General features: G+C 40.4%; 1 pseudogene; it reads right to left on the reverse strand.

Annotated features, from left to right (window-relative positions):
- Window positions 1-4,370: 4,370 nt before the first annotated feature.
- Window positions 4,371-23,676, reverse strand: LOC106023435 (probable tRNA methyltransferase 9B; annotated as a pseudogene).

A 23,676-nucleotide genomic window follows, 5' to 3' on the forward strand; every position in this document is an offset into this window, starting at 1 on the left:
AGCTTGTGAATGGCACAGTTTCACTCTAGCTAAACATTGCCAGTGTAGGCTTCCACTGCAAGCAAGCTGGTGTTCTTTTTTAAAATTGCAATAGTATGTTCATGTCAAATGATGCATTGTGCCAAATTATGAGGTGACACTTAGCACAGTCCTGGTCACAATGAGCTCTGAAAGGCATGCTAGTAAAAGCACACATTTTGATAAATCCATGGAGTGTTTTCTGTGCATTTTTTCTGCTAGGAATCCTTCTGCAAAATGTTGTTTTCAGTCTTGAGTGAGAAGGAAGGAAAAGAAATCAGGAGCTCCATCAAAGAGATGAAAGAAAGAAGTCAGAATGACAAAGCAGACAAGGACAGATCCTGGGGGAAGACAGGTATACTCATTAATTGTATTTACATTTCAAAGATAAGTTAACTGCGGTGTTCTCAATCATACCCTACACTTGGGTTCCTTGCTGCACACTGTGAATAATAAATGCACTTTGAAGGATAGAAAAAGTGACCCAATAGGCTCCTTCCACTTTTAATTTCATGGGTGATCTTAATTTGAGAGGTCAGTACAAATGCCTGTAGTAAGTGACAATTTTAGGCCAGTAATTACTAATTAAGACAGAAGGCAAGATGCTGGCTAAGGCACTTTCAAAGAGATCACAGATAACCTTGCAGGAGCTGATTAACTCAAACAGAACCTCCCTGGGTGATAGCTACCAAATGATACTTGGAACAATTTTTAAAATTAAAAAGGACGAGGGAAAAGGATTGATGAAACTCTCAGCTGAGTTTTCTCTGGAGGAAGGATTTTGATAATAAGTGTGATTAGCTGTTTGCCAATTAGCAGGCAATTAGAACAAAGACATTTACCTGGTGGGTGAAAATCTTATGATAAACTCACACTCATCAAACCTGTTCAGACCAGGGGAGGATAAACAGTGCTGTGCTCACAGTGTCTTAGGTTTGGTGGTAAGAGCAGCGCTGGCTGCTGCAACCACATCAACTTCACATGGGCTGCGTGGGACTTGATGAGACAGTGCCTCCATGTGGCAAGCACACAACAAAGGACCCCAAGCTGTGCTAGTGGATCCTGGGATGGCTGAGGATGGTTTCCCAGGGGTCCACAAAAAAAATTAGGATCAGCACAGCAACTGCCTGTGGAGAAAATGGAGAAACCTCTGACACTGGCGAATTTCTAGGGACCTGCAAATGAAGACACTGGCTTTATTAATATTAGTATCTGTAAAGGTGACCATCATCTGTAGATCAGAGAGAGTGTTGGACACTGGAAGCTTTTCTGAAAGTCCCTTGGACAGGTGAGACCTCAAATGACCATCAATTCAGACTGTAAGGAAGAGCTGAGATAGGCTGCTGTGGCTGCTGCCTTTTGTCTTTTTTCTCCCAGCTTAACAATTAAGCTTTCTGCACGGCTCCTTCAAGATAGGGATATGTAGCAGCACTGCTTGGCCAAAAGTGGGGAAGTAGGGGATGAATCTGTCTGATTTTACTATTGTTTATGCTCCTTTTTCCATCCTCAGAACTTAAGGATTCCTAGGTAGGATCCACCTCTCCTAACTTAAGCATACAAGAATCAGTGTTTAAGGTTGAGCTCCTCTCTAAACTACTTCCACAAGCAATGGAAAGAGAGGAGCAGATGCTGAACATAAATTCTCCAATCCCAACAGCTCCTCAAGGTATATTTCATGGTTTATGCTCTAAAGGAGCTATTTCTTGCCCTTAACGCCAAAGGCAATATGGAGCACAAAGCTAAACTTACATACAGATCTACAGTCTAGATGGCTAAATAAAGGCAAAAAAGTTGTACCTTTCTGTTCTAAAATCAAGCCCAGAAAAACAAAGAGCACAAGAGGAAAACAAATTAGGATAAAGCACTGCTCAGGAGTGTGGAGCATTTCCCTGCTATATCCCTTGGTGCAAGGTAGTGCCTACCCCAAGGACTACAAATGCAGATTGTGATGTAGAAATGAAGGAATGATCTCAGTCCTGGTTTTGCTACAGGCATCTTGATCAAAATGAGAATTTCAAGTAGAGCTTACGGCTTTGTAACATTTTTGACTAGCATAAATATGAGGAGGTATGAATACATGATCCTTCCAACCAAATACATGTTTTTACTTTCCCTGCATAGTCAGGGCCCTGTTCTGGGGCAGCTTCATTTGCAACAGGCTGAAGTTACTCTGATCCTAGGAAGCACTCAGCGCCCTCCAGAGGCAACCATTATGAGTGGAAGTCATCCCATGTGTAAGCAGGTCTAACCTATGGTTTACTTGGCTACAGAAGAAGTGGGCCTTTGCAGTTTGTTTCATTTAAAACAGGGACATTAACTCCTTGTTGAAGAGGAGGGCTGCTTTTAGAGTCACTGACAGCTGGCCAGAGATTAGAATTCCCTCCAGTTAGGCTACTACTCGCCCTCTGACACGGATCTTGCCTGATGCAGAGCAGGCAGCTGGGGGCATCAGTACTAGGGGAAATGTAGTGGTCACTCATTTCACTATAGGGAAGAACTGGCAACGATGAACACTTTTCATTCAGGGAAGGCTGAAGCAGGCTAAAGCCTTCCAATGGGACCAGTCAGGTTCAGTTAAAATACCTGTGTTTTTTTCCAGACAAACTAAACACCAGGAGTTCTTGAGGGCAAGGACTGTCAGCTACAATTGAAGGCACTTTTCTAGTTCATTGTGTGGGCTAACAGCCTGTTGAATCATAGAAGCAGATGTGATGGAGAGGCTCTGAGAGATTGTGCTGCTGCTGCTTAGCACAACCTGAAGCTGCACTGAAAAAATAGGGAGATGCTGTCAAGTCCCCCTGGCAGTGGAACAAACGTACAAAATGAAAGGAATAGTGTCATCAGAGCTGAACAGCTGTGACATTTTGTGACTGAAAATCATTTTATTCACTTGCATGATACTAACATTTAGGGAAAAAAAGAAGCACTACAGAGGCGGGCGTTACAGATGGAAGAGGCTGATTATCCCCTCTACCTTTTCCACCTGAGAATACAAGATGTACTATGATACTGCCAATGTGAACTCCATGGGAGGAAGTAAAGGAAATGTGATTACAGATATTATATCCAAATTGAATTAAAGGTGAATTAAAACACCCAGATTACTGCATGTTTCCATGCTACGTTTGAAACATCTGCTACTAACAGGCATGTAAAGAACATGCAGGGGCTTATTTCTTAGAAAACAAGATCAATCTGTGACTTGCTGATCCACAAGTCCACAGAAACTAAGGCAGGAAGTAAAATTATGGATGAACCTCCACAGACAGAAAAGTCATCAGCAAAGTAGCCATTTTGTTTGGAATCTTTGTATTTGTTCTAAATATATACTCTACATTGCAAACTTAGCAAAGTTAATTACTTTAGTTTCTTTATCAAAATAAGATAATGAATCTGATCTTCTTTGCAAAAGGTGAACCTGAAGTTAAAAGCATTAGTATTTCATTATGATGTTAAAAACCATTTTCTTCGTTGACTAGTGGTCACTAAAATACTTTTCTGTGCTATGCTCATTCACTGTACACGTTTAAATGAGTTATTTAATCCTTCAGACTTCTAGTCTTTCTGACATGGAGAAAGCAGTTTGTAAGCTCGTTTACCATATTTATATATGTTGTATCCCTAAGCATACATGTCAAACTCACTTTTAAAACTATGTTTTTTTGAGGTCAGGTAGTGGCATATACGGAGGCAAATATCTTGGTTTTCTTGGCTGTGACTGCTACAAGGCAATGAAAAAGATCTCTAGACTATGGCAGTGTTATGAGTTACTGCCTCTTCCATGAGGGCTCTGTACATCTAGTAATTCTCTTGATAAAGACTGTCTTGTATGACTGGAAGTATCATATAGGCTGACAAAGTGGACTGTAATAAAATAGTGCATTGTTCAACTACTTCATGCGTTATGTTTCATCGAGTGGCAGAGTACAATAAATTTTAAAATAAAAAGCTGGCATGAATTATTATATAGTAATAAATGAATGACAAAGACTTTAAATGCACACAATAAAAGAAATCCAGCAATCACCTTCCAAATGTATTTTACCTATTTTCAAGCAACAAAGCACAGCTAGCAGCTGTTTATGAAAAGGGATTAATGTGCTAAAATGTTCTCAGTCTGAAATGATAACTAAAAAAAAATCTCAATAGAGATGTATTTTAAGAACAAAATCAAAGAAAACACCACTGAACCTGAGAGTTTCAAAGCAGTCTTCTCGCCGTATATCTCCCCTCTTCCCCAAAATAAACCTAAGGCTATAAAAAGCATCCAGAAAGATTTTCAAAGGTGCTGAGCTTTCAAAAGGAAGAAAGCCTCCAAGTTTTCCCTGTACATTTCAGTAAGGATACTTCCCCTAGGTCGTCCACACTTCAGTTTTTCCTGTGATCATGCACCAATTGGTGTGGTCAAAGTATAAATGTGTAATCCGTAGCTCAGGAATATGATGTTCTATTAGCTCAACAAACTCCCTGTCTTAAAAACATAGTATTACCTCATCCAGGCCCCACCAGGACCCATTTTCTGTCTGCTTGGCACGCCCAGGGCACAGTCATTGACTGTTTCCTGCAGAGACTATCCCACTCTGCTTCTGTTCTGAGATTGGCAGAAAGCTCCTTATTTTGGGTGATGGTCTGTCTGACAGTGGTTGTCTGACAGCTAATTCTTTCTGATGTGAAATCAGGTCAGGTAAATACACTCTGCCTGCTGCAACCATGAAGAGTAACTGCAGCCATAGGGAGCTGTATAGTTGCTTGCCCTAATTCTGAATAGCAACTTCTGAAAGCCTTTGAGCAGCATGGTGACATGGGCAGCAGAGGTTTAACAGCCACTTCAAAAGCTGTTGTATTTTTAACACTCAGTTTGCAATGTAGAAAAAAGTAAGAAGCACATTTTGGAAAGGAACACTCTGTTGTTTTTTTTTTTAAACTTTGTTTTTTCTCTCTTCATTCAGCTGAATGCTGTAATTGCAGTAACTAATGAGGTGTTCTTGGTAACACTGATTGCCCAAATCTAATACTGAATCAAGTGATCTTGAGAACAGAGGCCATGTCAGAGATTTCTCTAGCACTGTGCATGGTGCTTTTTTCTCCCTTCCACAGGATGAGCTCTTTGCTGTCCTGTGTACCTCTGAAGTCCCATCCAACTTATGATGGGGCTGCTTCAAAGCCAGATCTTTGTCCCTGTGAAGAACTGATTTTTGTACTCTACGTGAGCAAGGCTTATTCGAGGAGCAGGAAGGAGTTGAAGTATTCCAAGGAACAAAGACATCTTGCTTTTCAAATCTTCTCCATTTTTGCTCCATTGCCCACACATACATCATTATCTGGCTTCCTGCTCTCAAGATGTGAGCCATCTCTTTTATTGCTTGCATGTGCCTCTCTTCTGTTGAAAAATGGTGAATTACTAGAACAGAACAGATACGGTGAATAAGTATTCCTCAAGGCAGTAATGAATGCAGAGTATAAGGGCAGGGACTGTCTCTGACACACTGGCAGCCAGTGGTTTGCACCACAGGAATACATAATTTATCTTCTGTTGTGCTACGTGTTATTGTACTATCTATCTCTAACATATCTAATGTTGTACTATCTCTAACTAAAGAGTTCATAACACATGGACTTATTTTAAAAACATATCAGAATTTAGAAATGTTGAAATAAATGACATCTCTCAGATTGGCAATAAAAAACACATCAGTCCTGTTTTCTCAATGAAAAGCTACCACTTTGTTTGTGCCAAAGCAACGTGGCCCTTTTCTAACCTTCCCAAATCAGAGAATCACAGAATCCCAAGGGTTGGAATGGACCTCAAAAGATCATCTAGTCCAACCCCCCTGCAAGAGCAGGGTAACCTAGAGTACATCACACAGGAACTTGTCCAGGCGGGCCTTGAATATCTCCAATGTAGGAGACTCCACAACCTCCCTGGGCAACCTGTTCCAGTGCTCTGTCACTCTTACAGTAAAGTTCTTCCTGATATTAACATGGAACCTCCTATGCTCCAGTTTACACCCATTGCCCCTTGTAGTATCACTGAACATCACTGAAAAAAAACCCTAGCTCCATCATCCTGACACCCACCCTTTACATATTTGTAAACACTGATGAGGTCATCCCTCAGTCTCCTCTTCACCAAGCTAAAGAGACCCAGCTCCCTGGGCTCATCTGCAGCCTGAATGAAGTACTTCTGAAAGACTGAGGCCATACATAGTCCTTGCAACAGCCATGCTAGGGATCCTGCTGATGATATCTGTTTAAAAAAGGGTTAGGTTAAAACTGCCTGCCTATTTCTCCTCCTTTAATGACAGATGTCAGTAATAGAGCAGAAAAAAGTGAACAGTCATCATCAGCCTGCGATACATTTAAATCATAGAATCATAGAATAGTTAGGGTTGGGAAGGACCTTAAGATCATCTAGTTCCAACCCTCTGCCATGGGCAGGGACACCTCACACTAAACCATATCACCCAAGGCTTCATCCAACCTGGCCTTGAACACTGCCAGGGATGGAGCATTCACCACCTCCCTGGATTCAACATATGGGTGAAAGACAGTCAACTAGCATTTATCTGCTTCTGCCATTAACAGCATATATTGTAAAACCAGATAATTAGATAATCCCACTCTTGCTTGATAACTCCCCACACCACACAAACATGCATGACATGGACAACACCTCATTATTACAATGGTGAAACTCAAGCAGCAGAGTTTTGTTTGAGTCAGAACTGAGTTTAAATTTAACTCCCTTTTCAGTAAAAATATGTGCCCCCAAAAGAGCAACTGGTCTCAGGTTTTGGCAGGAGTTTGCCAAACAGCAGCTCTGCAGGTTGGCTCCTGCTCTGAGACTGCACAGCTCTAGAGCAACTCACAGCAGATGTTGAGGTTGATTAGGTCTTGGTGCACAGCAGGGACTTCAGCAAAGTTTCAGCTACATCAAATGAATGTTACATGAGAAAATAGGAAACAATCCTAGAATAGTGCTAGAAAGGGCACATATTAAATACTCTGAAAATTTAAGGCAATTGAATTAGTGGTATTTATCCAACCTGGTATTTTCCTCAATGAAAATGCCTGTGACACTTAGGGCAGATACTTCTACACATAACCCTTCAGATTACAAAACCAATGCTTTTTGGTTAAGCTGTTGAGGTGTTGGTTTCCACAGAAAAAGAACAGATCTTTCAAGATCTATTGTATCTGTAGGAATAGGAAAGGGGAAATGGCTTTAAACTTAAAGAGGGGAAGTTCAGGTTAGATATAAGGAAGAAGTTCTTTACTGTAAGGGTGGTGAGGCACTGGAATGGGTTGCCCAAGGAAGTTGTGAATGCTCCATCTCTGGCACCATTCAAGGCCAGGTTGGACAGAGCCTCGGGCAAGTTGGGTTAATGTGAGGTGTCCTTGCCCATGGCAGGGGGGTTGGATGATCTCAGGGTCCTTTCCAACCCAAACCAGCCTGTGATTGTGTGATTCTAAGATTAAAAGAAAAAAAAAAGAGATGCAAGTTTTTTATTCTTTATAGAAACTTAAGTATAGAAAATGCTAGCAGACACTCTGTATGTGCAGCCTCTGTGCCTGTCAGGGCAGACATTCACCATCAGATCCATTTTGCCTCAGAAAAAGAGACACATTGCAATTAAAAGAATAACAGCATGCAATCCAGCTGAGATAGGAAAACAGTCTCCCTGCAATGAATGATGCATTTAGAGCCTCAGTGGCAATGTGAGGATCAAAAGGTAAGCTTTGAAGAAATAGGGTCTTTTAACATTCAGTTATTCAGCTTCTCTGCTTTGTAGGTTTCTCTTGTTTGAGATGAGCAGAAATCAATTCCAAAAGCCCAGGTCTCCCAGAAGTAGTTGAGAGGTTGACATTGAAACATTATGCCTTTTTAATTAAAAGGGCATCAAGTATCATTTAAGTAATTAGAGTGTATCAATAAAATCTCACCCTGAGCAAAACTTTAGTGTCATTGAGATAAATTTGTCACATAATTAAAAAAGCTATGGGTGATGGATTCCATTTAAAAATGCATAACTCAAGGAAACAGAGCATCTGTGTGGGCAACATTAGACTATCCTGAAATCACAGTTTATCATGTGAATTATTGCACATGATCATTTTTAACAGAAGCCAAACCTGTCAGTCTCCAAGATCACCATGCTGCAATGTCTGCCTAAATTAGGAGGCTTATAAAACCTCAATTTCACTATTTTCCTTGGCATTAAATTCCTTGCATGTTGAAACTCTGTTTAAACCAAACAATCTGTACTGAGCAGCAAAGGTGCTTTTTCAGAGATGGAGTGGCTCATGTTAGCTTGCAGTGAGGCACAAACACTCACTGAGGGCCTGACTGCAGCTCAGCAACAACATGAGCCTGTTTTCCTCCCCTGTAGTGGAAATGGTTCAGATCTGCTTCTACTGCAACTCCTCTCATGCTGATGAGTAGATGGCAATGGGGGCAATATTTCATTGAATTATAGGATGGCTTTGGTTGGAAGGGACCTTCAAAGCTCTAGTTCAACCTTCCACTAGATTGAGTTGTCAAAGCCCCATGCAACCTGCCTTTGAACAATTCCAGTAATGGGGCATTCCAAACTTCTCAGGGTAACCTGTACTAATGCCCAGCCACCCTCATAGTGAAGAACTACTTCCTTATATCTAACCTAAATCTACCTGTCATGGGTTCAGCCATGGCAGTCATTTTTCTCCTTCTTGTAGCTGGTGCAGTGTTGTGTTTTGACTTCTGGGCTGGGAACAGTTGCTTGATAGCGAGCATGTTTTGAGGGTGTTTTTGTTCAAGGCCTTTTCTGAGCACATGCTCCAGCCAGGTGGAGGAGGGGAGGCCGGGAGGAAGGAGAGACAGGACACCTGACCCAGGCTAGCCAATGAGGTATTCCATACCATAGCACGTGATGCCCAGGATGCATACTGGGAGAGAGAGAGCAGGAGGGGTGGAGCTCTGCAGGAAAATGGAGGAAGGAGCAAGCGGTGCTCGGCCGGGCAGGGTGGAGTGAGTTATGGGTCGGTGGCTGGTGGGGTGTTGTATTCTTTTCACTTGTTATTGGCTGTATCATTATTATTGTGTTATGCCTTAGCTATTAAACCGTTCTTATCTCAATCCATGGGGGCTACATTCTTTGGATTCTCCTTCCTAACTCTCCGGGAGTTGGGGGACTTGGTTTAAACCATGACACTACCCCTTTCAGTTTTAAACTATTGTCCCTGTCCTGTCACTACAGGCCCTTGAAAAAAGCCTCTCTCTACCTTTCCTACAAGCCTCGTTTAAGTATTGAAATATCTCATAATGTCTCCCTGGAGTCCTTCTAGAGGGGTGACTCTAGGCTACACCCCTAGGGCAATCTTTCACCAGCTGCTCAACATGTTTTATGGTGATTTCCCACCACCCAAACACTATGAAACAAAGGTCCCAATGCTTAAAAGTGCATTTGTTGTAATGAATGGTACTTTAAAAGAAAATTAGTTTTGTTCTAAATGACAGTATACACAGAAGCTTGCAGGCGGCAAAAACAGTATCAGGGTAGAAGAAAATCATCGTAAGAGCAAACATTCCTCCAGCATGGGACTGTGGCAGCAGTCAGCACCAAATGTTCAGAAAAGAAGGAAAGATAGTGATGTTCTGTCCCCTTGCTTCCTGAGGTCAGCAGCTTAATAGCTTCCTCAGACACAGGCCATAGCTTGTATCTAATAGCCAGGGATAGATCTGCCCTTAATGATATCTTCTTGGACTCACTTGTACTTCTGATTACACAAATTCACATGTCAAAGGAATCTGCAATTTATATATTAAAAAAAAAGTTCCTTCTGTTGTAAATCATTCCTTTTGGTTTTCCTGTTGTAAGAAAATACAGAAATTTGCTCCCTGTTCACTAACTGAATATTCCAGCCTGCTACCTCCTTTTCCCTTAGGAGCAGTTTGATGTGTACACTTCTTTCATGATACTTTTACGATACTCCTTTTTCCTAGGTGACGAGCCATAATCCAATAATCTATCCTCATATATAAACAGTTAGCATCTTGGATCTTTATAAGGACCATTACTAGGTCATCTGTATTCTTCCAGAAAAACTGAGCTTCATGCAGTACTCAAGATATGGAGGCATCAAGTACTTATCTTCTATCACTCCTCTGGGTTTTCATTTTTGTTCTTCATATTTGAGTACTTTTGACTAGATTTGAACATTGAGCTAATATTTTTCAGGGCAATGAAAATGAGTTTGGTAATGACTTCAAGATCTCTTTCCAGAACAAGAACAGAAGGTACCACTGTGCCTGTACACTTATTTTTTCTATTCACACTACCTAGCATTTACCCACAAGTACCCTTCTGCAATTTTTCACCAAGTTGCTAGTTTCACATTAGACATTTTTGCAACTCTTTATAGTCAGTAACCCTGAATAACTCTGTCACCAGCAAACTTTATCACTAGCTTATTCACTTAATTTGCAATTATAAATTACATATGAACCTGTTGAACAGCCATACACCTACACTAAGCCTTCAAAATTGAATCTTTCAGCACTTTTCACATTTGTCTGCTAGCATTTTACCCTGTTGGCTTTCCCTTTCAATTTTCTTTAAGAGTTTTTTCCTTTTTGGTTGTAAAATTTTATGCAGTGGATTTTATTTTTTTAAAGCATTTTTGTTCCTATCAGGTGGTTTGATTACTGTCACATTAAATTCAGTGAGAGAATGTGGTTCTTGCACAATTACTTATTGATGTGAGCCTGATGCACCATTTCAGACTAATGAGATTTGTTTCCCTTTTGTGGGTTCTCAGATTAATCTTTCCAAGAGGCTTTGTGCCCATGTGTATCATTTACACAACCTACATATGGACAATTATGGTTTCTCAATATTGTGTTTTCTGCCCTCACAGCACTCGCAATCTCTTCTAATAATCTCTGGTCATTTCCCCCAACTTTATGAGACAGTTAGTGATGCTTTCTTGTTATTACACTGCTCTCCTCTGTAGCTGCCTACCTACTGTCGTTTTTTTCCAGAAGTATTTCCTCATGCCTTTTCCCACAGAATAATATTCAGAGCTTTTGCTGTGGTTTAAACCCAGATGGCAACTCAGCACCTTGCAGCCACTTGCTAACTCCCCCCTTTCCCTGCCCACCCCAAGTGGGATGGAGGGTAGAATCGGAAGCAGGTAAAACTCATGGGTTGAGTTAACAGTTCAATAATTTAAATTAAGTATAATGATAATGGAAACAATGCTAACAATAACAGTACCGATAGAAGGGAACAACAAAGAAGATGAAATTAAAATTCAGAAAACACAAGTGATGCACAATACCATTGCTTACCACCCAATGACAAATGCCCAGCTCATCCCTGAGCAGCAATCCATCCCTTCTGGGTAACTCCTCCCAGTTTATAGAATCACAGAATCATAGAATGATTTGGGTTGGAAAGGACCTTAAGATCATCCAGTTCCAACCCTCCTGCCATGGGCAGGGACACCTTCCACTAGAACAGGTTACTCAAAGCCCTATCTAACCTAGCCTTGAGCACCACCAGGGATGGGGCATTCATAACTTCCTTGGGCAGCCTATTCCAGTGTCTCCACCACCCTAACAGTGAAGAATTTCTTCCTTACATCTAATCTAAATCACGTTTAAACCCATTACCCCTTGTCCTATCACTACAGTCCCTGAAGAAAAGTCCCTATCTGACACCCTTGTAGGGTCCCTTCAGACACTGAAAGGATGCTATGAGATTACATCCCGAGCATGACATGCTGTTGTATGGAATATCCCTTTGCTAGTTTGGGTCAGCTGTCCTGGCTGTGCTCCCTCCTGGTTTCTTGTACCCCTCACAGGCAGAACATGAGAGACTGAAAAGTCTTTGATCAGGGTAAGTGCTACTTAGTGACAATGAAGTTATCAGCATTGTTCTGAGACTAAAGCCAAAAGATAGCACTGTACCAGCTGCTAGGAAAAAAAATAAATCTATTCCAGCTGAAACCAGGACAGCATTTTAGCTGTTACGCAAGTCTTGTAACAAAAGCTAGAAAAACCCTTAAGTTCACTACATAAAGGGCTTTAATGACAATTATATTATTATCATACTAACCAACACCATGCCACAGGCATGGGGACAAGTAGGACCACATTCAGTGTTTTTAAACATCCAAGAAACCATTGTGAAAAGGAAATACAAGCACAAAAATATTTGTTTGGGCTGACCAGAGGTGCTTGCCCAAAACCCCTGGCAGCATTTTGTAGCAGCAAAACCTTTATGGATTAACAGTTGTTATAAATCAAGCATTCCTTTTCATTTTGGCCACAGTTCGCCCACATACCTAAAAGTCAAACCCAATTAATTTTGTGCCATGTACTGCTCATTCCCACCATTTTTGTTTAAACTGAAGACTGAAAGATTTTCCATAACTGAAAAATACATAATGCAATTTTAGATTTCAAAGGGAGGGTGTGAGGAGAAAAGGAGAATGTTTCAAAGATTCTTCTCTTCTTCATTTCATAAGAATATAATTATTTGCTCCTTCTCTTCATTTAATACTGTGACTAATCCTACTAAAAGGGATTATTTAGAACAAGCAGACAATGCAAGATACATTTTTGTGTCATTCAGCTGTCTTCAGAAAACAAAACTGAGAACATCAACAACTTAATTTTTTTTTTAGAAGTAATTTTCAAAATTAATATTTTAGGTCAGAGATTCAATTTAAACCCTGCTAAATGGTAAAAAGAAATCTGTGTAATCAGAAATTGCTTTTCTCTATTAAATTTCTTTACTGAAGTTAAATCCCTTAAGAGACTTTTTGTAAGTATTTAAGGATCACAGAATTTTTATCTCGGAGTCTCTTTTGTATATACTGTATATACACTTCATATGTCACTTCATCTTCGTCAGCTCTAATAGGAACAACTGAAATCTATATAGAAGGCACGATTCTAAGTTAAATAGGATTTTATTCTCTTCATTATGGTCATATCAAAAATAAAAGAGGAGGAAAAATACTAATACACCAAAGAATTGGTACATCTACCCATGGCAGGGGGGGTGGAACTAGATGATCTTTAAGATCCCTTCTGACCCAAACCATTCTATGATCCTATGATACTATGATTCTATGAATTATTTAAAGAATTACTGAGTAAACTTCAAAAATTGTTTCCATTAAAAACTTCTTCCTATTAAAAACATAACTCATTAATTACTTGAGTTGAAAAAATTGTTCCTTCTTTTATTTTTGCACATTTATGGTTAACATTAGCAAATGAGGATGCTGTCTTTACAAAAATCACTATAATTATGAAATTTAATTACCTCATTAAAGCCTTGATTCAGGAATGTAATTATATGCTTAATTTTAAGCAACTGAGTAGCTACACTGTTTTCAGCAGGATTACTTCTAAGATAATATTAAATATAGATTATTATTAAATGCTTGTCACAGCAGAATAGCAGTGGGAACACCTATTGCTGAAACCAACAGGAAAAGGTTAGAAGATATGGTCAGGTGGAACAGTTCTTACCAAGCTGTTTTCCTCCCTTGCTTTGTGCCATCCTTGAGGCACCGGCTATGAGCCTGAATTACTCCTCACTTATTCCCACCCAGAGCAGCATGTCTTTGCCTGATGCACTGCCCTGATCTCTCTGGTTGCAGCACCTCTGGGGTTCACCTGGTGGGCTCTCGGAGCCAGCTCCGGCTGCTCTCAAGCACCATTTAACCCTGGTTATAAACTTTATATTAGTCAGTCACTGCACACAGAGGAAATAATGCAGGCAGCTGCTGTTTTCCTTCCCTGCTGGGTGTGCTCCTATGTGCTCGGCTACAGGATTAGGTTCCCTTTCCATCTCCTTCAGATTCTTTGGCTACAGGTTCCAAGGGATGATGGTGGTGGTTTTCTCAACCCCACGCAGTCGAGTGTTGGAGGACTGGGGCACATCCCCAGGTATTGGGAATGTGGGTTTGAAACCCCTCCAGCTAAGGAGGGAGATGAATAGAGCTCTTCCACTTTCTGGGAACTTGGCTATATTGGAAAGAGATGCCCTGGGCTATATTGGAAAGAGAAAAAAAGCAAAATCTCTGCAATGCTCTGTTAGGCACCAACCCCAAATGAGGCCTTGGCACTATGGAACTTTAATTAGTGAAGAAAGTTTAAATGTGCACCAAGCTCAGACTCCTGAATACTGTTCTGGATCCATCCTGGGTCTCAATGTCTCACTCAGCAAGAGAATAAATTTTTTGCTAATACAGAGTGAAACTCCCGTGCTCAGGCACCTGCTCTCAGGTGACAGCACAGAACTGCCAAAACCATCGTGTGGAAGCTGCTCAGCCATCCCTCCTTCAAAAACCATGGCTGCATTGCTCTGCCCCCATTGGGAAGCTGCCACCTCTTTTAATGACACCCAATGGCTGGTGAAGATCTTGCAACCAGTTAACTTGCTAAGAACATGTAAGTGAGACTTAAAACAGATCTACTGACGACAGGGCAACAGTGATAAAACAACAGATAGCCAATTGTGGTCTAAATTAAATGATTAAATTTAAAAATACAGCTGAAAGTTGCTGATGCCTGCTACTGTGAATATGAAAATATAAGGATGTATTTGGAATTTGCACAGCTTGTGCCTTAGGGTAACTTGGAACAATAAAAGGGACCATACGGCACAGAGCTTGTTCTTGTGGGATACACATTTTTCTAAGAAAAAAAGAGTCAAGTTTTCTGCCTTGACCCCATCCTGAGATAGCTATGTGTCATGGAGACTGAGGGGTGACCTCATCAGTGTTTACAAGTATGAAAACGGTGGGTGTCAGGATGATGGAGCTAGGCTTTTTCCAGTGATATCCAGTGGTAGAACAAGGGGCAATGGGTGTAAACTGGAGCGTAGGAGGTTCCATGTTAATATCAGGAAGAACTTCTTTACTGTGAGAGTGACAGAGCACTGGAACAGGTTGCCCAGGGGGTGTTGTGGAGTCTCCTACGTTGTAGATATTCAAGGCCCGCCTGGACAAGTTCCTGTGTGATGTACTCTAGGTTACCCTGCTCTTGCAGGGGGGTTGGACTAGATGATCTTTCGAGGTCCCTTCCAACTCTTGGGATTCTGTGATTCTGCGATTAACACCTTGCATGAAAATACCAGTGGAAGGAAGACAAAGGTCCTGATTTAACTGAGATAGAAATCAGGCTTCTTGCTGTTAGTGAGAATTGAACTGGCAGACAACAGTCATAGAATCATAGAATAGTTAGGGTTGGAAAGGACCTTAAGATCATCTAATTAAAACCCCCTTGCCATGGGCAGGGACACCTCACACTAAACCATGTCACCCAAGGCTTCATCCAACCTGGCCTTGAACACTGCTGGGGATGGGGCATTCACAACCTCCCTGGGCAACCCATTCCAGTACCTCACCACATTAACAGTAAAGAATTTCTTCCTTATATCCAATCTAAACCTCCCCTGTTTAAGTTTCAACCCGTTACCCCTTGTCCTATCACTACAGTCCCTAATGAATAGTCCCTCCCCAGCATCCCTGTAGGCCCCCTTCAGATACTGGAAGGCTGCTGTGAGGTCTCCACGCAGCCTTCTCTTCTCCAGGCTGAACAGCCCCAACTTTCTCAGCCTGTCTTCATGTGGGAGGTGCTCCAGTCCCCTGATCATCCTCGTGGCCCTCCTCTGGACTTGTTCCAACATTTCCACATCCTTTTTATGTTGAGGACACCAGAACTGCACACAATATTCCAAGTGAGGTCTCACAAGCTGACAAGCCCAGTGACAGCAATCACGTGAATGACAGATGAAGCCTGCAGGTGTCAACCATAGGCCCTAACTGTCCTATGGAGCTTCTTTGCATCTCCAAGAATTTGTGATAACTAGCTTAGAAATAACAGTATTATTTGCTTTAAATAAACCACTAACAGTGGAGAGATGGAAGCTGAAATCAGGGCTTGCAGATATCTCTGAAGAATTAGAGGTACTCTGTGGGTTGCCTTGTCGAGACCAGAAAGTCCTACCGTGGGTGGTATTTTTCTTTGTCTCTGAGGTCTCTTGCAATATTCAGACTTAGTATTTTGCACCTCTGATTTCCATCAGGGAGGATGGCCCAAACTGGTCTTTAAAAGCCTTTTAATATCTGAGGTAAATAGCCTTTGCAGCAGGATAAGATGTTTTTTTTTTCTTCACATGTCAAATGAAGAACAGCTTGCTGAAAAATAATTTTGTATTTGAAGACTATTATGTTTCCTCCAGTCTTTTTATTTCTTTCCTTTCATGACTATCCAGACCAAACTCCTTCAGCTTCCTCCAGTAAGTCATGCTTTATAAAACCAGCTATTTAAAATGACCCCATACTGATTGCAAACTTTTTAAGGCATGGTCCCCAAAATCTGATTTGACATTCCACCTAGGAGCTCAAAAGTACCAAGTGCAGGAGGTTGACTTATTCTTCTGCCTTCCATGAAACTGCTCTGTCATCATACCCCAGACAGGTATTTACCTGGTTTTGTAAAAGCATTACACTACTCACATGTACTTGGCCTGTGGCTCATCTTGCCTGGCCATTATTTCTCACTCTGCTCATTGCATGTTTTCTTTCCAAGCATGGTACGTCCCTCTTGATGGTTTCTGTATCTGTTCTTGATTTCAGACAATCACCATAATTTGGATGTCAAACCCCATCTTCCAAAACAATACCAACTTTTCTTACACAGGAGCTGTTCACAAATTATTCAGTATGCTCTCTAGCCTGCCATCAAAGTTATTAGTTAAAATTTTGCATAGAAAGAGACATAGGGTGGATCCCAAGAGCATCCCATTTGAAAGGTGTCCTGATTGTACAGTGAAACACTGAACCATTTTGAGAATGATTTTATTTTCCATATTCTTGATTCTATTTATTTATTTTACTTGTGACAATGACATGAGAGTCAGGATATATCATGTCTTCTCCTGCTACCCTGTCTATTGGGATGATTACCCTGTCAAAGACAGAAAGCTTGCTCCTGACAAATGCGTATTGGCTGTTTCCCATTACACTAGTATTCTGTATGTTTTAATAACTTATTCTATTAAAATTAAATTATTTAAATTATTTATTCTAGTATCCTTGCATAAATCTAAGGCTGTCTTCCTTTTCATGCCCTTTCTCTCTGTTTTGGAAACAAGTTTGTTTTTCTTCACTTGCTGGAAATCTCAAAGGCAACCTGCTAGTTCACAGTAGTTTAAGATTAATTTCATGTTTTCCTAACAGTTTGTGTAAACTAATTTGTCTAAATATTCCTTAAGACATTACTTCCTTTTGATAGTCTAAACTCTTGTCCTCTGGTTAAAACTTTATGAACTTGATAACTACTATTAACTTTAAAATAAAACCCAAAGAAAAATGCAACTTCACATTATCTATTTGGTCTTTTTCACTTTTTGTTTTCCCCTTGTTTTACATATATTAATTAAACCTTCTCCTATTTTTAATTCATGCTATGCCGTAGTTGTCCTGACTTTAGTTCTTCACACCATCCCTTGTAATTATTGATAGTCATGTTTTCTGTTGATTTCTTTTCAGTTTCCATGGCATTAAAGGTTTTCTGATGCTGTCATACCAGATCTTGTTATACTGTGCCAGATATTTGCGCTGGGCCAGATTGCTTGTTGTGCCTTTAATGTTGCTTCTTTTAAGGGGTGTAGTTTTCTAACCACGGTGCCTTTTTGTTGGAAAAAGTTTAAAAAAAAAGTTAGAATGTAATCCTGATTGACCCTTAGGAAAAATAGGATTTATAAGAACTGTCAGGTAGTGATGATATACCTATCTGACAATACTAAGTGTTATGCAGAAATAAACAAGGCTGCACAGAAATATGAGGTTTCTTTATGGAGTAAAGAAACTGTGTCATGATTGCATTACAATACTGTGCCCATATTAACTGGCACAGCAGTGCAATGTAACTACACTGATAGGATCTGATATTAAAATTTTATTACTTCTTGCTCAGCATCTAATTTAATTTTACCATAAAGACAGAACTTTATATAATAAGGAAAGTCTCCTGGACCTTTTATTTGGTCTTCTTTTTTCCCTAAGAGACTCTTCTACCTTGTAAACTTTAAGAATTATACTATTTGCAATTAAGCAGAACATTTTCTTAGACAGTGTAAATTAGAAGACTAGACACATTTATGTCCCTTAGGTTCCTCTCACTTTCTCTGTTAAATTACCATATGACTAAAAGCTCACAGATTAAAGTGAAGTTAATTTTCACATATTGGTATTAACACCAAGAAAAGCCATTTGATGCTTTTCACTCCAAAACCCATTTTTTTTCCGACTGAAATGAAGACTCTGATCAGATATTTCAGTAATATAAAATAACGATACTGACTTGAGTGTCTGACTCCTAGTAGGAGAATAAAATGTGCTATTTTCACCTTTGCATTTGCAGCAAAGAAATTACTTATCTAAATTGACAGAAAAAGCTTCATCTTATCCCTTGCCCATCTCAGAGTCCTAGAGCTCAGCATATACAAGATTTTATTAACAAAGAGCAAAACCTTCCTATATAAAAGAGAAAGCCACCTTGGCAGAGAAAAAGCCATGCTAAAAAAATCAGTCCTGCATTATGATTCAGAACAATTCTTTAGCCAAAGAGGAAACATGAGTGCCAGTTCTCTTACCACTACTGCAACTGGCAGAAATAGGACTTATTTTAATAAAACAGGAATAGCTTCATCATGCTAACGATAACAAAGCCATAAGCATATGGCAAAGGGGATGATTTCAGTCATTTGGTGATATTAAACCACAAAATGAATGCACTGGGAAACTGAGTATGATTTCTTTCTTAAGGTGGTAAAAACATTGTGGAATGAATTGCATGCTCACAGAGCAAACTTGTCTCCTTGAATAGAAAGTGAAGCATGTGAAAGCATTTTTAAACTTTCGCTGATTTGTTTCTAGATTTCTTTGACTAGATTTTTTTCTTGTCGGTATAGGTTATTCCTTTCACAAAACTGGCAAAAATACTTTATTATATATGCATATGCAATAGGTGTTGAGCACAAGGAAAAATCATCGCTTAGCCCTCACACTCCTGCCAGTATTTCCTGTTACAGACCTGGCTCCAGAACACCTACAGAAATTTCTTGCCTCCTTTGAAAGTCTTCTGAAGGTTAAAAGATACATGCTTCCCCAAAGCATAATATATATGGGCTGTACTAGTGTTATACTGTATACTAAATATATAATAATTCAACACATTATTTGAAGTTTTATAATGCTCTGAACCAAATAGATGCATTAAGATTTCAGATTTCAGCAATAATAAGGAAACACGATCATTACTATGGTTCATGCGTAGTTTGTGATGGTAAAGACTACAACAGTGCCTGAGGACTGGATGAAAGCAGATGTCACCCCAGCCTTCAAAAAAGGCAAGAAGGACCCTGGGAACTACAGGCCAGTCAGACACACCTCCTATCTCTGGAAAGGTAATGGAAGGGCTCATCCTGGAGGCAGTCTCCAAGCATATGGAAGACAAGAAGGTGATCATGAGCAGTCAGCATGGATTCACCAGAGAAAAATCATACTTAACCAATCTGATTGCCTTCTACAATGGGACAACTGGCTGGATTGATGAGACAAGAGCAGTGAATGTTGTCTACGTGGCCTTCAGCAAGGCTTTCAACACTTGTCTTCCATGACATCCTCATAGGCAAGCTCAGGAAGTGCGAGCTGGATGTGTGGATGGTGAGGTAGCTCAAGAACTGCCTAAATGGCAGAGCTCAGAGAGTTATGACCAGTGACACAGAGTCTAGTTTGAGACCTGTAACTATCAGTATCCCCCAAGGGTCAATACTGGGTCCAATATTGTTCAACTTATGCATCAGTGACTTGGATGAAGGGACAGAGTGCCTCCTCAGGAAGTTTGCTGATGATAAAAAACTCTAGGGTGGCTATACCCCAGAGTGCTGTGCAGCCATTCAGAAGGATCTAGACAAGCTGCAGAGATGGGCAGAGATGAACCTTCTGAAATTCAACAATAGCAAGTGCAGGGTCAGGCTCCTTGGGAGAATAACCCCATGCACCAGTACAGGCTGGGGTCTGACTTGCTGGAAAGCAGCTCTGCAGAGAAAGACCTGAGGGTCCTGGTGGACAACAGGTTGTCCATGAACCAGCAGCAATGTGCTCCTGTGGCCAAGAAGGCCAATGGTATCCTGGGCTGCATTAGGAAGAGCATTACGAGCAGGTACAGGGACATGTGTCTCCCTCTCTACTCAGCCCTAGTGAGGCCTCACCTGGAGCACTGTGTCCTGTTCTTGGCTCCTCAGTACAAGAGAGACATGGAGCTCCTACAGCAAGTCCAGTGAAGTGCTACTGTAATGATTAAGAGTCTGGAACATCATTCCTATGAGGAAAGGCTGAAGGAGTTGGGCCTGTTCAGCTTAGAGAAGAGAAGGCTCAGGGGTAATCTGAACAGTGTACATAAGTATCTGAAGGGAGGGTGTCAAGAGGATGTGGTCAACCTCTTCTCGGTGGTGCCAGGCAAAAGGATGAGAGGCACCAGATATAAACTAAATCAGAGGAAGTTCCACCTGAGCATGAGAAAGAACTTATTTACTTTGGGGACGACAGCATTCTATTTGGAATAGATATTCAAGAGCCATCTGGACACAATCCTGAGTAATGTGCTCAGTAATGTGTAAGGTGACCCTGGCTGAGCAGGGAGGTTGGACTGGATGACCTCTGGTGGTCCCTTCCAATCTTAACCATTCTGTGATTCTATGAAAAGAAATAACTTTGCAGTTTGCAGCCATATTATAATGCTGAAAGGATCACAGTCCATAACTATGCAGCTCTGTTGCACAAGTATGCTGAATTCCTCACTGATTCTAGCTTCTCACAAAGAAGCCATGCAAACAGGGATTTCAGTTTGCTGTGGATGGGAAGGTCTGCAGTTCTACATTGCCAGCAGCAACCTCAGCAAAGTTACTCTGCTTTTCTGTAGACTGTTCACAAGTACTCCTGGGGCACAGACTCTTTTGAGTCAACTTCTGAACATTGCTACATACCCTTTTCAAAAAACCTGGCTTGTCCTTCACTTCCTTACCCTGGGTTTCCAGAGAATGCCAAATCACCTTTGGCACACAACGGTTGTTAATCCATCTGTGCAGAGGATGTGAAAACCCCATAATAAGAACTGCTAGCTATTGGTCATGTTTCTGTGATAAACATATAAATGTATTGGCTTTTGCAAATCATAGGGGTGGTTATGTGGATATAACTGTATGAGTTTACAGTAACAAAAACAAGGCTCGATAAAGACACAAGATTAGATAACAAGTTAAAAAAGGGTCAGAACTCTTGAGCAAAATGGAGTCACATAGTAAAAGAATCTGTAAAGGTAAAGAAAGAGGGGGCGGGGCTTGATATAAGAAAAGCTAGTGCCTGGAAAATACAGAGTTAAAGTACTTTTAGCTTAACTTAGGTTGTAGAAAGAGAACAGTGTTTATGTTGTAAGTCTGTGGAATTTAGTGGCCCCACTAAACATGAGTTAATTGTTTCACAGTAGTCTTCTAAAGTATCTCTAGCCTTAAAGAACAATGTTTGTGTTGTAAGTCCGTGGTGAGATAATAGGATTTAGTGACCCCACTGAACATGAATGAGTTATTTCACACCATCCTTCTACTTACCAGTTAGTTTAGAGACAGAGCCTCCCAAACATCTGCTAGCTTGGGATACTCCTTGTCTGCCCATCCTGCAATAAATTTTGCAGGAAGGTCACACTATTTTAAATCTTTGCTAGTTATCAGAATAATTACAGATATGGCTGATTTCAGCTAGTTGTGTGGTTACTGGGGCGTCCAACTGTGCCAAGGTGAAAAGTACACTGTGAGGAAGACTGCTTACTTCATCTTGAAGACCCCTACTCACAAGAGGAAGACTGCTTACTTCATCCTCAAGACCCATGCCCACAATCACCGAGAGCAGCGCACAGACGCCAAAAGGAGGAGACTTATGATAATAAGTTCCTGGACCTAGTTACAATATTCCCTGCCTATACGTGGGAATTATGAATATGTGTGTGACTAATGCAATAGTGAAAGTATATAAACCTTTAACAAATACTAATCACTTGCACCTTTGGGTACGGTCAAGCGCCCAGCGCTGTTTGCTTTTGCTTTATTGACTTTGTCCCTCAATAAAACCTTGTTATCTTGTTTAGAGGAGTGAGTTTGTATTTTACACTTCTTAAATAATGACTGAAATATTTTCAGTGTAGCTGAATATGGTCCAGAGTCCTGTACAATGATGTAACACAGACAACAATGAAATCTCAAATTTCTATCAAATGTCAAATTGACCTGGACCTGCAAAATGAAGTCCTTCAGGGTTTAAAGAAAGGTCACCTGAGACATGGAGAAGAAGCTGTGTCAGGCTACTCACTAACTTCAAGAGATATGAGGTACTAACATTTCACTTTGATTTAACAAGGCTTAGAGAGCTTCACACTCCTTTGGTTGAGAAAAGTAAAATTAAATCTGCTGAGCACTCTAATTTATTCTATTTACAGTGTTGACCAACTTTTAATCATTATAAGCTTAATGTCTAACTTCTAACAGGTGATAATTTCAAAACTCCCAAAGCAAAAGAACCCTCAAAATAACTGAGAAAAAAGCAAAAGCTAAAGCTACCATTCAATGTCTGCTTTACAAGTGGCAAAGACAGGTAGTTCCTCCATCATTAAGTTAGGTTGAAAAGGGCAAATAAGCAAAACACAAAAATCTCACAAGAAATGAAATCTGCTTGGAAAGGTGCAGAAGGATTTAATACTGAGCTTCAAATACACTCAGTATTCCTAAACAACCTTTGTTATATCTTCTTCCTGACAGCACCAACATTTCAAATTTATGCCATGTGATAAGGGACAAACAAGGGTCTCCTCTTCTGTTTGCATATTGTAGTTTAGTTGTGCTTGGACTAGATTAAAACTTAGTTCACATCTGACTTACCCATTTTGTAGTTTTTCCTGAGTTTGTAGTAATACAGATTTCTTGTTCTAATATATATTTACCTGATCCACACAACCCAAAAATACTCACCAAAAAAACCCCAGACCAAGAAGAGGGTGCAATACCAGCTTAAGTGGTTTAGACTTTTTAAAGGTCTGGCTATAAACAATGGCAGCATGCAGAATTTACCATCCGTGGACAGTACAGCACTGAAGCACTCCCTTTGACAAGGCAGACACAAGCTGTGGCATAGCATTACTTCATGGTATTTATTTTCTGCTGCTTCCACCAATAAGAAACAGTAACAACAGCCCAGTTTATAGACTTAAGGACTGATGTGAAAGTATTTGCCATTTCCACAACCTGAAGAAGTAAGTAATGAGGAGGAAAAAGAAAGGCAGACACTTGGTGTCTGTACAAAAGAAAATGTACTTTTGACATAAGCCATGATGTATGTCCTTGACTGGCTTAATAGCTTGAAATTCTCCACCTACATTAAAGGAGATACAATTGCAGTGGAATTCAGGTTATTTTTTTTTTTTACCATCACAGTAAAATGAGCACAGAATGCTCCTTTCTGTCTAGCAGGCTCTCTGCTGTGTGACAGGAGGTGTTCAAGTGGGACTGCTAGAGAGCATTTACCTTGGCCTTCCCACCACAT

The sequence above is a fragment of the Melopsittacus undulatus genome, chromosome 2 (assembly GCF_012275295.1).
Source record: "Melopsittacus undulatus isolate bMelUnd1 chromosome 2, bMelUnd1.mat.Z, whole genome shotgun sequence".
Lineage (NCBI taxonomy): Eukaryota > Metazoa > Chordata > Aves > Psittaciformes > Psittaculidae > Melopsittacus > Melopsittacus undulatus.